This window comes from Pinus tabuliformis, chromosome 3_1, assembly GCF_031772625.1.
Source record: "Pinus tabuliformis cultivar Carrire ecotype Pingquan chromosome 3_1, CPIR1, whole genome shotgun sequence".
NCBI classification, from domain to species: Eukaryota; Viridiplantae; Streptophyta; class Pinopsida; order Pinales; family Pinaceae; genus Pinus; species Pinus tabuliformis.
The window spans coordinates 818,871,043-818,886,155 of NC_142301.1; the positions used below are offsets into that span (position 1 = coordinate 818,871,043).

General features: G+C 40.2%; 1 pseudogene; it reads right to left on the reverse strand.

Moving 5' to 3' along the window:
• Window positions 1–12,242: 12,242 nt before the first annotated feature.
• Window positions 12,243–14,135, reverse strand: LOC149190011 (transcription initiation factor TFIID subunit 2 pseudogene; annotated as a pseudogene).
• Between the last annotated feature and the right edge of the window lie 978 nt (window positions 14,136–15,113).

Genomic DNA, 15,113 nt, shown 5'->3' on the forward strand with positions numbered 1-15,113 from the left:
ATAACACAAGGAAACAAGGGTTTCTTGCAAATGGGGGAAGTGTTGGAAGCACAAGGATCTTCAGACCTGGTCAGGGAAAATCTCAACAGAGTGATCTTTCTCTCTCTATTCTCTCCTCCCTTAGGCCTTCCCATTGAAGCCTTTTTATACTTCTCCCAAAGTAGTTTTTTAGTTGGGAATTTGTTGGGAACAGTTGGGCCACGGGCACTAATAGGTAATCAGCAGGTAAAACCCGCGATCTCCGCCCGAAATTAAGGAGTTTTAATTTTTTTAAGTGTTTTAAGACATATACGCGGGTTGGGTATACACAGACCCGCATACACACGTGTTTAGCTCAGGGCAATGTCGCGTATAGGGAGTAAAACACTGTTTTTTGAATATTTGGACCAGGTCTGGAAGGAGGGGTTGCCCTAGGCCATGAGTGCAGCATCACAAACATCAAGAGTGAGGTTTGGAGCTATAACAGATGCCCCCTAATATATGAGGTCAGAAGGGGTACATGATGGCTGAAATGTATTAAGAAAGTTCATGGAAGGGAAATCTGCCAAAAAATGAGAAGGGCTTCACCAGAGTTCAGCCTGCCAAGCCACAAAAGGAGATCAGAAAGAAACACTATCTGAGGTAGGAATACCCATGCTCAGAGAAAGTAAAGCATGTTCACATATCAAGTACAAGCGGATCCACTAAGTATACAAGTATAAAGAACTAGAAAATACATAATGGATCATCTGATCATGATCAAACAACTACATGTATGAATATCACATATAAGAATGTCAATGATGCTGAAGAATGAACTGGATCACTAATATCAAAGACTGATCACAAAAGGTACCAAATGGACATGATGGAGTAGGATGGTACTACACTGCAAACTTAGGTGCCAGCATATAGAATGTCTCCATGAATGACTGCAACATATAAGTTAGAGTGGTATCAACTAGCAACAACAGGAACAACTGTCAAGTGACCAATGAATGCTAATGCAACCTGAGGACTTCACCAACCGTCGTGGTACATTTCTACACCATGGGAATAAATGATTTGGAGTCGAACATATGAGAAATCATTTGATTATTGGTCATTGATTTATATCGTTAACAAACACGAGACTACTCACCGATAATGATAATGAGTGTCAAGGTACCCAGTACAATCTAACAAGTGTGAATGGATGAGCTAGAGTCGAATACTTGTAAGAATCTATCAATTAGGAGACAATGATGGTTTCCCACTGTCGATAGCGAAGGATCTGCCCCTAATGACTGCAAACCCCAAGGTACTGCCAAATGGACTCTAGATCTTTGCCCCAGAGCAATGGGTCATAGGTTATGGGGAAAGATCCGCTAGAAGGAAGGCATTAAGGCATCCTTCATCAATATAGAGAGAGTGTAACCCATATGCCAATAATGTGGAAGGAGTCGGATGAAAAAAAAATGTAGTAACCCAACTGAAGCACGTTTCCAGCGTACACAAGATGTAGCTATCGCACGATAGAAACCCTCTGAACCAACCAATAATGAAAGCTGACACTGAGGTGAGGTATCCACCAATAGGGTCAAATGGAAACCAAGGTACTGCATGAATCCCAATGTGTGATAATGTAAGCTGATGTCAAACACAAGAGAAACCACTCAGTCAAAGACCCATGATACTGATCAATCTTGAGCACAAGGTGACCTATCAATAATGAAGCTAGGGCCAGGGTGCAGCTCTAGGCCTGTCATTAAAGCAAGTTGTCGTCGTCGATAAGGACAAGACCCACCAGCAAGAAGTCAATGGGGACCTTCTCAAACTGGCACGAGTAAAGGACCAATATAGCTGATCTGATGATAGACATGATACTGACAACCAGGGATGGCCGACTAAAAAATGAGTCAAGAGACACCACAAAGAGGCCAACTTAGGCTAACCTCCCTTGAACAAAAGCACCACTCAATGTGACTATGTGGCAGCATATGATGACTCTGTATAAGTTCGCCATGCAAGAGGCACGAATGAACCCTCCATATAATTGGAAGAGATAACCAATCGGGGGAGAACTAACTCAATAACAAGGTTAAGGCGTACCTAAGTCAAACTAAATCCTGTCCAAACGGAGGAGACTTTGTTTTGAGTGCTTTGTTCAAGGGCGACATGACTGACTCTAGCTGCCAACAATAAGTGGAAATATTGTCCCGTTCCCGCTCTTTTTTGAAATATATAAATTTTTTTGTCTTTTTCTTTAAGTTGGAAAAAGAATAAAAGAATTCTATAGTACAGTGGAAAGAATGAGTGTCGGTGAAATAGATGATCTAGTTCCTAGAATTGGAACATTCCTATGCTCAATGTAGGGAGGTGAAAACTGGTCAAAGACACTCAAAGGTGTGTTCCTTCCACGGATCAAGGTGTGTCAAGTTGCAAAAGGCAAGGGCATGCAAGTTTGATTTCGCAGTAGTCATGGTCAAAAGTTGGCCTAAACACGAGTCCAAGTGAAGCTGGCTTAAGGCCAAAAGGGTGCAAATGGTCAAAATGCAATGCAGTAGTACAAATCAACACAAAAGGAGCCTCTAGGGTATAAGGCCAGAACAAAGCGAAGAAGCAAAGAAGAATGAGTCTTCAGCGCACAAGTCATGGCGAGACTACAGAGGACTCCTGAGCCTACTCAGATCGAAGCAGCATGGGCAACAAATGTCAGTGAGGTGCTTACTACGATTCCCATGAAAAGGAAGGCTCTACCATCGTGTCATGATTTTTTTTTAAAATTGGCGAGTGAAGGTGGTTTACTAACCATAACACGATGGGATTGACCCTATGGCAGATGTATCGACAAATGGAGGCTAGTATGCATAATGCAATGGAAAAATGGCTTCCCTAACCTATATGCCAGTGAGAAAATGATACCTGCCATGACGGGTCAGCAGTCATGGAGCTGTCTCGAACTGTCGAAAAAGCGTCCAAAATTTCCTGAAAATCAAACCATTCTCGACATTCCAAGCTCCCAAGTTAAAAGTTACATGAGACCAAACAAAATCAAGTTTTGAAAAAAATTTGCATTTTCAAAGCCTATAAAATAGTTTTTGGACTCACCATTTTCATCATTTGGTTTTGAGAGCAAAGGAGTGGAGCAAAAGGAGTAAACTTTTCCATACGCCAAATTCAACCGTTCAGATCCTTTCAAAATCATTAGGTAACCTTTATACTTGTCTTGCATTCAATTGTGACTAGTTTTAGAATTTTTAATTTAAGTTTTACCGTTGAATTTTTGCCAAAAATTTCATCGCAGCGTATATGCGGGTTGGATATATGAAACCCGCATATACGCTGGCCCTACACACGACTGTGTGTAAAATGGACCTGCGTATACACCGCAAACATTTCAAACAAAAAAACTAATGGTCTAAATTCATTTTTTCTTCAGGATGCCAGTCACTTGGTGAGAAAGAGAGCATACCTCAGTGGATGATGAGGTTATGAATGATCCTAATGCTTTGGATGCATTACAGGGATGTGGTTTTCTAAAATTCTTTAAATTGCCAAATATGAAAGCAAACACGCGCCTGCTCGAAATGCTCATTCACTACTGGAGCATCGAGGATGATTCATTTATGATTGACCAGATGCCACTCAGAATAGAAGTTGAAGATATTTATTTCATCACTGGCCTTTCTCAGAGGGGAGAGGTGGTACATTCCACGGGCAGGTCTCGAGGTAGTCTCTTGATCGAGGACTACGTTCATATCTATTGCCCGGGACATCCTGAAAAGGTTGGAAGTCAAATTCCAATCAAACATGTGGAGAGTCTATCGTTGAGGATAATCATGTTCACCATAGCTAGAGTGAACAGATCAGCTTCTTTGCATCAGGCATCACAGCTAGCCATGAGCTTGGCAGTCGACTGTCTCACCACCATATTTGATTGGTGTACTCCTCTTCTCACCAACCTGAAGAGCCAACTTACTTCTATTAAGAAGGGACAGACCAAAAACTTCGGATACGAAACTATCTTGTGCTCATTCTTTTTTGAGAGGGTTCCTGCACTTCATCCTATAGTACTGGTTTCAATCATCACCCCACAAGATCCATGCATGGGCAGGTGGGATGACTTGATGAAACGTCTAGGATGTGGGGACGTCCCATGGACTGCATTTGACGATGACTTATTCTCCTGGTGGGAGCAGCAAATCATTGCCATAGATGACTACCCTTATGCTGGGTTGGATTTCCGAGGAGATCTCGATCTAGTATTACCACTGACCACAGCATGGGGCGACATAGGTAAGTGTTTTTATTTTTTATAAAAAAAAATTGTGATTTTTTCGAATTAATGAATTTTGAAAAAATATTTTTGAGAGGATTCAAATGATTAATATGATGATCATGTTCCAGATATTGGGCCGATATGACCAGATGAGTTCCCATGGCACAGACGTCGCGACCGAGGGGCCGAAGAGGCAGCTGCAGACACAAAGCGACTACTACACACAGTTCAGTGGCACTTGGTGAGACTCACTCATGGAGTACCGATGGCGGCCGTAGAGGATCTTCCTGTAGATATGCAGCGTCACGTGGTTGGCATGCCACGTGACTGGGTTCGCACTCTTAGGCATGTGGCCAATGTGATAGTTACCTACTTAGCCGCTCATCCTGAGCCAGGGCATTAGATGTACTAGACATGATTATGGGCATTTGAGTCCCAATTTTTGTATATTATTTTGGACACACTTATGTACACTCGAGATGTTTTATGATATATATATATATATATATATATATATATATATATATATATATATATATATATATATATATATATATATATATATATATATATATATATACAGTTCGACTTTTTGATGCTTGATTTTATTGTGATGAATGATTGATGTGCCAGTCTAATGCTTGATTAGCGATAGAATTAGCTAACCAATTATGAGATCTTGGAATATGCAAATAATTAATATAAGTAAATGATATTTGCAACAACCTCACCCTTAAATACTGGCAATATAAATATGGATCCCTTACCCAATAAATGTTATTCAATTGTGACACTATCAATTGTGAATCAAGATAAACTATCAACGAGTCGATTTCATAGGAAATTGTTTCGAATAGTAAATTAATGACGACAGTATAATTAGCCATATTATTTGAAGCGGGACCAATGCATACTCCCCTTGATACCATCAACTGACCAGTTGGATAGTAGAGTACCCAAGCTGCGGAAGCGAGATTCCAAGTGTGCCGACTAGCACCATCGGTGAATCCAAAATAGACCAAGTCATCCATCAACACCTTCCACAGCAGACCAAAAAGTGTTGATATCAAAAACTCTCAATGAGATATGTAAAAATATACAAAATGTATAAAGAAGCCATTGCCTAGTTGCTACTTAAGCAAAGCACTGCTTGAGGTAGAGCCTGTTTCGGGGCTCCGCCAACTTGTTTCCCTCAAAATCGATTAACTCATATGACCCTTTTTCTAAAACTCGTTTAATTATGAAGGGACCGCACCACATAGGCTTGAACTTGCCTACCCCCAAGGTGTCCTTATCTTGGTCATAGACCAAGACAAGGTCGCCTTCAGAAAAGACTTGAGGACGGACAGCTTTATCATACTACGTTTTAACCCTTTTCTTATGAGCCTCATTGATTGTGGTGGCATCTCGACGCTGCTCATCGAGATGTTCCAAATGAAGGAGGCGCTCTTCGAGACTAGAAGTCTCTGGAAGGAGCTCAATAGCTAACTTAAGAGATGGAATTTCACATTCAACAGGAAAGATAGATTCCATCCCATAAACTAACTGAAAAGGTGTAAAACCAATAGCAGTATTTACGGAGGTTCGGTATGCCCAAAGAGCTAGATACAACATAAGATGCCAATTGGACCAATTTTTGTTGATTTTCCTTTGCAAGATCGTCTTAAGAGTTTTGTTGACTGCCTCAACCTGTCCATTGGCCTGAGGATAATAAGGAGACGAATGTTCTTGCCGGAAACCCAATTTAAGAGCCAATTCAGACATTAGTTGATTCTGGAAATGACTGCCATGGTCAGTGACAATCTCTCTCAGGATACCGAATCTTGAGATAATCTGATTAAAAAGGAACAATGTTGCGGTTTCAATATCGTTTTTATAAGTGGGCATGGCCTCGGCCCACTTCGTAAAGTAGTCTACAGCCATGATAATGTACTTTTGATTTGCCGCTGAATGCGGATTACAAGTTGTAAAATCAATACCCCACTTAGTAAAAGGACCGACAGTGACAACAAGAAAAAAAGGAGCTGGATCTGCGCCCATCTTCCGAGTATAGATTTGACAAGGGTGACAGCGTTTGACTGCCTCAACACAATCTTTGAAGAGCGAAGGCCAAAAATAGCCAGCATGTAAGATACGCTGGGCTGTAGCAAGCCCTGAAAGCTGACCACCACAAGCTCCACTGTGGCAGTCATTGAGCACTGACTCTACTTCCTCTAGGGTTAAACAGCACCGAAGGATTGAGTCAACCCCTCGACGGTATAATTTATCACCGATGATAACATAATTCTTGGCCAGGTGACGTAATTTCCAGCATTCATCCTTAGAGAAATTAGAGGGAAACTTCGAATTCTGGAGATAGACAATGATATCTCCGTACCAAGGGTCGAGTGAAGAGATGAGGAATAAATGTTCGTCGGGAAAACTTTCCTCATAAATAGTATCCTCTCCACAAGGCATCTCAGAGATTAACTCAGCAAAAACCATGGATTTCTTAGACTTTGCGGACAAGAACTCGAGATCAAATTCTTGTAAAATGAGTATCCATCGATTCTATTTGCCTCCAATCACTCGCCTACTGAGGACAAATTGAAATGGATTGACCGCCGCTAAGACAAAAGTTTTGCGTAGCAAGATATAATGACGGAGCCGCTAGACAGCATGAACAACTGCCAAAGCCAACTTCTCAACAGGGGAATAGAGAAGTTCAAGACCTATCAAGCCTTAGCTCAAATAATAAATCACATGCTTCGTGAGAGCATCATCTTCCTGAAGGAGAACCATACCTATGGTTAATTCTGTTGTAGCGAGATATAAAAGGAAGTCCCTACCATAATCCGGTGGACTCAAAAGCAGGGTAGAGACTAATGCCTTTTTCAAGGCGTCGAACGACCGCTGCACAAAGTCATCCCATACAAATGGAACTCCTTTACGTAGCAAACACATAAATCCTTTAGTGATCTCGGCATAGTTCGCTATAAACCTTCTTAAGAAATTAGCTTTCCCTTGAAGACTTTGAAGTTGTCGAATTGAGGACGGGGGAGGCAACTGAATTATTGCCTCAACCTTGAAGGGATCAACCTGAATCCCTTCATTTGACATAATGAACCCTAATAACCGACCAGATGTAACCGCGAAAATGCACTTATTGGGATTCAACCGGATCTTGTAAAAACGACATCGCTCAAAAACAAATCGAAGATGACTAGGGTGATCAGTTCTCTTTCGAGAACGAGCAACTAAATCATCCAACTATGATTCGATGATATGTTTAATGTTGTATAAAGCATATGACATGGCACGCTGGAAAGTAGCTCCAGCATTTTTAAGACCAAAAGTCATATTTCTTTATGCAAAGGTACCCCAGGGACATATAAAGGCTGTCTTATGCCGATCTTTGGGACAGATAGAGATCTGGTTATAACTGGAGAAACCGTCCATGAAAGAGAAAATCTCATTTTCGGCACACTCATCAATAATCTGATCAATAAATGGTGTGGGGTAATTATCTTTGGGACAAGCTTTATTTAGGTCCCTAAAGTCAATGCATACTCAGATTGTTCCTTGCTTTTTATCCACAGGGACTGGATTAGAAACCCAATCGGTAAGAGGAACAGGGTATATGAAACCCTCCTTGAGCAGCTTCTCTACTTCAACTTTAATGGCTATTGCTTTCCTAAGATTAACCAGTCGAAGCCTTTGACGAACCGACTTGGCGTTTTCATACGTCTTGATCTCATGTTGAACTATGGATGGATCAATGCCAAGCATTTCTTCATAAAACCAAGCGAATACATCTTGAAATTCTTTAAACAGGTCGGTGTAAATTTGAATTTCCTCAAGGGAACACTCGGCTCCGATGAAGAGATTCTCGATCACACTAGGGTCCTAGAGATGTTTATAGATATCGTTTTTGAAATCACCGACATATTACCTTCGGCACGAAAGTGTGCTGGAGCCAAAGGATTTGATACCATACAAACATCACTAGTAAAGAGCTCAGAGAACCTAGATTCTACTTCCTGCAATGGAGGAAGAAAATATGAACGATGGTGTAAGTCTTCCCAAGGTCGATCTACACCCATCATTACTTCTAGGATTTCTTCTTCGGATGGTAAAACTGTATCTAAGCAGTCCATAGTGGAGCTAGAATCAAGGGTCCAGGCCAAGGCCACGTCACCATCTAGCTCCTCCTCCAAGAAAGGAGTAGCATGTTATGAAACCAGCTCAAGAAAAGATAGAAAAGATAGATCAATGACTTAGAATTCAGCCTCTTCGAGGGGGCAACCTCCTTTACATTACACAAATGAACAATTCTTGGATGATACAAATGAAAAGACCTCCTTTCTATATATAGGAGTCTAAGGGGTCATAACATAATCAAAGCCAACATAACAATAATAATGTAAGGGCACAATAATAACAATAGTGGGCTTCTATGGGGCACAATAGTAACAATATGGTCACTACATGGGTACATCAATATAATAAGTGGGTTGTATTAATAACAATAAGGGGTTACACTAGTAGTATAGGGGCCTAACATGCCCCTCTCCTTCAAAAAGCGTTGTCCTCAACGCTTGAGTAGTTCTTGATGCTTCTGTATAAAATTCTTTTCCTCCCATGTGGAATCTTCAGCGGGTAAGTTCTTCCACTTGATGAGATACTCTGAAATTGATTGATTTTGTAGTTGTCGAGTTCTTGTTTCTGTGACTACTCCAGGTTCCAATATGATTTTTCCTTCCTCTTCAATTTCTGGCAATATTGTTTGAATTGGGATCTTTTTCAACTTTTGAATAAGTGGCCATACTTCTTCATCCTTCTTCCATTCATCCCTTGCTTCGTTTATCCAATCTAGTTGGATAAGAGAAATAGCACAAAACAATGCTTCCACATCCTCATGTTTGAAGAGTCTTCCCATTCGGTAAGGTTGCCATTTTTTAAGTGCATGTAGTATTGCCAACATTTCCTTCTCATAAATAGCTTGCTTGAGATGTAGCAGTGAAAATACCCAATCACCTACATCAAAACATTTTTCACTACAATGTTGATATACCTGTTGTTTCATTTGATTTTGCACCGAAGTGGCGTTATCCTTTAAAAGTTGGAGAACTTGTTGTTGATGCTCGATGTGATCTTTCACTGCTTGAACCTTTTTCTTCTTGATATGTCCTTCTATCTCTAGAGTTTGAGGAGTGGTAATTTCTTCCAATCCTTTACAAGATATGGTCGGATTCATTTCTTGATGCTCGATGTGATCTTTCACTTCTTGAACATTTTTCTTCTTGATATGTCCTTCTATCTTGATAGTTTGAGGAGTGGTAATTTCGACCAATGAATTACAAGATATGGTTGGATTCATTTCTTCTTTCTCGATGTGATCTTTCACTTCTTGCACATTTTTCTTCTTGATATGTCCTTCTATCTTGAGAGTTTGAGAAGTGGTAATTCTTGCCAATGCTTTACAAGATATCGTCTGATTCATTTCTTCTTTCTCTGGGGTGGGGTCCTGGCGCATATCTTCTTCTTTTGATTTTTCTTGATCCTTTTCTTCCTCCTCTTCATATTCTATGTAAAATAATTTCTTCTCAGCACACTTATGACCTTTAATTCATTTGCTATCACAATTGTAACAAAGCCCTTTTTCTCTTTTTTCTTCCAATTGTTGTGGTGTAACCCTTGTAGGTTGTGGAAGGCTAGGAGAAACAACACTTCCATCTTTATAGTTTTGAGGGGTATGCTTCCTAGTTTCCATAATTTTTCTTTCCACTATGTCACAAAGCCCTTTTACTCTTTCCAATTGTTGTGATGTTGCTCTAAAGAAGATGTTGCTCTTTGTATCCTCATAATGTGATATCATTTCCTCCGTGAAAATTGACCACGTAACAAGTTTTCTACGAGAACAAAGCCCTTCATACCATAAAAATTGATCTGGTTCTAAATATGAAGATGTAATACATACCTTTTGTAACAGTTTCACCTCATGTAGATCAAAATATTTCTCCATCTGTAGTATCCAATTTACCAGATCCTTGCCATCAAACTTCCTCATCTCGCTTTTTCTTGATTTTAGGAGCTCGATCTTGAAACGATTGTAACTCTGTACTTTCAGATCTCTAAGTTCTGAAATTGCGGCCTATAGTAGCCCTCTGTGTCCTCTTTCTAATGCCACCAATCTGACCCAATTTGGATTCTCCAAGGAAGAGTTATGCGAAATCTCCCACAGTGACTTGATTATAGACTAGTTCAGTAGAGCGAACTTGTACGACATGCCACGAGTCACTGTTTCAACCTTTGGATCCGAAAAATTCATACAAGAAACTACAGTCCGTCCTATTTTTGTACCTTTTTATGAAATTTCAATCTGATCCCCAGAGAGAAAGTTATGACTATTTTCCCTAGGTCATCTATTTTGAATGTAATTCAGGAGTCTGCAAAAATACCAACTTCCTCAGATCATATATCCGCAAATATTGCGCAAAAAGATCTGAAATTCGGACCCAAGGTTCTGCGCGATTTCTTCTCAAATGGGTTTTTTTTTCGACTTCTAAAACGTCACAGAAAAAACGTTATAGCGAAAATGCCACAATGACCTGTTTGGAGCAGCGAAACCCTAGAATCCAAAGCTCTGATACCAAATGTTATGAAACCAGCTCAAGAAAAGATAGAAAAGATAGATCAAAGCCTTAGAATTCAGCCTCTTCGAGGGGGCAACCTCCTTTACATTACATAAATGAACAATTCTTGGATGATACAAATGAAAAGACCTCCTTTCTATATATAGGAGTCTAAGGGGTCATAACATAATCAAAGCCGACATAACAATAATAATGTAAGGGCACAATAATAACAATAGTGGGCTTCTATGGGGCACAATAGTAACAATATGGGCACTACATGGGTACATCAATATAATAAGTGGGTTGTACTAATAACAATAAGGGGTTACACTAGTAGTATAGGGGCCTAACATAGCATGGATGTCTGCAGAGTTGAAAATAGACTAATATCTAAGCTCTGCTGCAGACATAGGGAATGCCATTCCATTAACTTTTCCTTCAGCTAATGTGGTTGTAGGTGAAGGCAAGGTCCAAGGGTCTTGTTAGTGCTTGAATCTGCCTTAGGCTGAAGAAGGCAAAACTCAAGGCAACATCAAACCACGCTCAGCCTCGTAGCTAGCCCTATGAGGACAGGAGAGGGCTCTCTCCGGGTCTATCTCGGCAAAAGGTTTTCAAAATGGCTAAGATGACTCCAAATTAATATTGATTTTAGGCTAGTAAATTGATAGAAAGGGGTTTATTTTTTTTTTAAATGATTGGGTTTTCTGGGCAGCGTGGTACCAAGAACAGCGTGAGCAGAGATTTAATCAAAGGCACAAATTATTCCATAAGGCGAGGTAGGAGCGAAATTTAACAATTAAATTGAGATTAAACGGAATGGCAAGACTGCTGAGAAGTCGACAAGGGCATGTGTGATGAATCCTTATCGAACAGAAGAAAAAATTAAATATGAACACTTCCTTAATACAGAGCAAATAAATTGAATTATGTCTTTCTCACTTAATAGTATTCATTTAGAAACGATTATGAAATGAAATGGAAACATTACAAAGACATATGAAACAGAAGAAAAAAAAAATATGCTAAATTTCCACACCACAAGAATCTTACAAATTAGAGCTGAGCCATTTAATTAATCTCTGTCATTCAACTGTACAGTGAAATGCTCTGTTCTCCTCCACGCACCTCTCAGAATTTTTTTCTCTCCTTTTACAAGTGATTTTTAATACAACAAATAATCTCTCCTGTTTGAAAACAGATCGATCCAAAATCAGGCGCTGTTTCAACTGAAGTTAAAAATAGAACAGAGAACAACCTTCTCCCTGAAATTTTCTAATGACTAACCAAAAAGACTAAAATTGGAGCGCAGACCCCATTTGTATTACTAACTGAAGTCATAAATAGGAATACGAATCCTATTCTTCTGCTGTGACAGATGTCTTCGTTTATTTTTGGCTTTCTTTTTTTGACTTTTCACCTTTGCCACCCTTCTTGGGGCGTTGAATACGACGAGCAGCAAGCTTTGAATGACATTGTATTTCTAGTAACTGACAGGTGTCTCCAACCATAGGCAAGCTCGGATGATCATACATACCATCAAGTTCAAAAACCCTTACACTCATCATTCCTGGCCATCCATCATCACCTGCTTGAAATTCACCACTAACAGTGCCTCTACCAGGTGCTGACTTTGAACTCACATTAGATGTACATCCCCGCAATACAGCTAACTCAATCATATTACGCCGCTTGTTGTAGGATAATCCCATCCTCAAAACTGGGCAACCACAAGACTCCACCCAACGAGGAAAAAATTCCTTAAGAAATGGCCTCTCCAAGTTGCCAATTTTGTTTGCAAGATGCCGAAACTCTTTTGTACTCAGAGTTCTAGATGCACGAATGACATCCTCCGCTTTATGCACAATTCTCTGTAAAATCTTGTGAAAAGACTCAGGACCCATTTGTTTCTCTAGCATCTGAAGAATTGCAACAACCTTACATGACCGAATTTTTCCCAACACACCAATTCCTTGTGTCCCATATAATTCAGCTGCAGCTCCAGATAAACTAAGAGCAGTGGCCCCATCAACATCAACTTTGCAAACTGCCTCATTTTCCTTGTAGCGGCGATACCGAGCTTCATTATTGCCAAGAAAACGCTTTATGAAGCAATCAGTTAAAAAGCCAGCAAGACCATCCAATAGCCACCCATCATTAGCTATCTCAACTATGATATAAATTCCAAACCATTGTTGTGCCAGAGCATAATCCAGTTTAATTCTTGTGCCGATGACCTGGTCAATAACCCGTTCGTCATACAACAAATGAGAACTGAAAATAGACATGGAAGCACCAACACAGGTAGAAGATAATGCAGTCTCAGAATCAATGAATACTTGCTTATATGATCCAAAAGGAAAAGTTGCAGCAAGATACTCCTCATAATAGCTGAATACAGTATGGAAGAAGCTCACTGTGCATTGCAGCTTTGAAAGATTTGATGGCATGCACATATGAGAAACAACCCCATTATGACGATCTGGAAGCACCTCAAACGGGGCAACTGCCAATGTTATGAATTCCGCAGCAACTGGGATATTCACACAGTACACATATGTTTTACTGGATGGATTATCTTTGGTAGTGACCTGACAAAGAAGTGTGCCATTGCTAACTGCAACATACTTAGATTCAACAGTAAACTCGAGATCATAGCAACAACGTTGTAGACCAAAGTCAACACATGGAAACCAACAGCGTGCTCGCCTTAGGTGATTATTTGTGTGCAGGGAACTGCCCATAAAATGAACACCTACTTGCACGATTTGGAGTCAATTTGACACGATCTGGTCGCATGAATACAAACAAAATTTGTGCTGGACTGAGTGTGTAGCGCACTATCTCAGTACGTAGCGCACAACCTGATGCGTAGTGCTTGTGTAGTTTTACACTGGTCGCGCTAACCCAATGCGTAGCGCACTGCCCGGTGCGTAGCGCACTATCTCAATGCGTAGCGCGCCCTCCGAAACTGTCCACAAGTATGTAACTCACGGATTTGGCCTTCAAACGCTTAGGCACGATGTTGCTTTGGGAATTTGTGTGTAAATGAACTTGTTTTCCCTTTTTATAAGTAAACAAAATATCTCATTTGATTTAATTTGATTTCAAAAACCCACATTGTAAGGTTTGGCACTTTTCACTTTTAGTCTTTCCATACAACACTTCTTTTTTACTTTCTCTTGCTTTTTCTGAGTCTTAGACTGATAATACTTTGTTGACTTTTGCAGGGATTGGAGCTGATGAGTCCTGGCAAAGTGACCAGGGCCTGCATTTGACATTTTTCATGAGGCCAAACTTCTAAAAATATACTTATTACAAATAACTAATTTGACAATTTCTTCTCCAACACAGGGTTTTGGAGAAGAATCATCCTTTTGATCATTGAAACTCCTAAAATACAAACTCACTGAAACTTCCTCTGGCTTGCACATGTTATTGAAACATTCTGAGAACAGGCTCTGCAAACATATAAGTTGCGGTTGGTGAAAGCTGATTGTCATTGGCCTGCATATTGAACTGAGACTTTGACAGCCACCTGCCAATTTGACTCTGACAGAGGACTTTGAGAAGACGGAGTCTAACATTGGCTCCAATGGGGATGGTAGCTGCCGCTTCTTGGAGGTGCCAAGAACCACAGAGCTTTGGGAGAGCAGACAGTGCCTCCGTCCATTGGGCAATGGAGTCATTATTCCAACAACCAACACAGACTTTGACACATTTATTGACTGAAACTTGACTGAAATGATTGAAAACATTGCCCAGCAAACTTCACACTAAAACTATAATGAAACTCAGAAGGAAATGCTGCCTTTTAGCTGCTTATTTATGTACAAAATCTACCCTACTTTGCTAAAAAAAACAATAGATCAGGTAATACTGAAATGCCAGATCAACCATTCAAGTAAACCTGAGAATGATGCCGGTTGAGAATGCTTCCACCAGGACATAGATGTAATTTTTGGCAGCCCTTCATGCACATAATGAGCCTGGTCACGTAAAAGACAACCTGATCTATCAATCAAACTGAAAAACATTTCCATGTATGTTGCCATTGGATCGCGAAAGCCAGACTCTGTTGGCTGCCCCAACTCCGCAATACATACCTACAACTACACATTGTCAATGCAAACATCTGTAGGCAATTCTATTATCTCTTGTTTCGAAGGAGAAATGATTTCCAAGAACTTTTTAGGGTCTTGGAAATCATATGACTGGATCTGCTCATCTAAACACTGAATCTCCTTCTCAACTCTTTC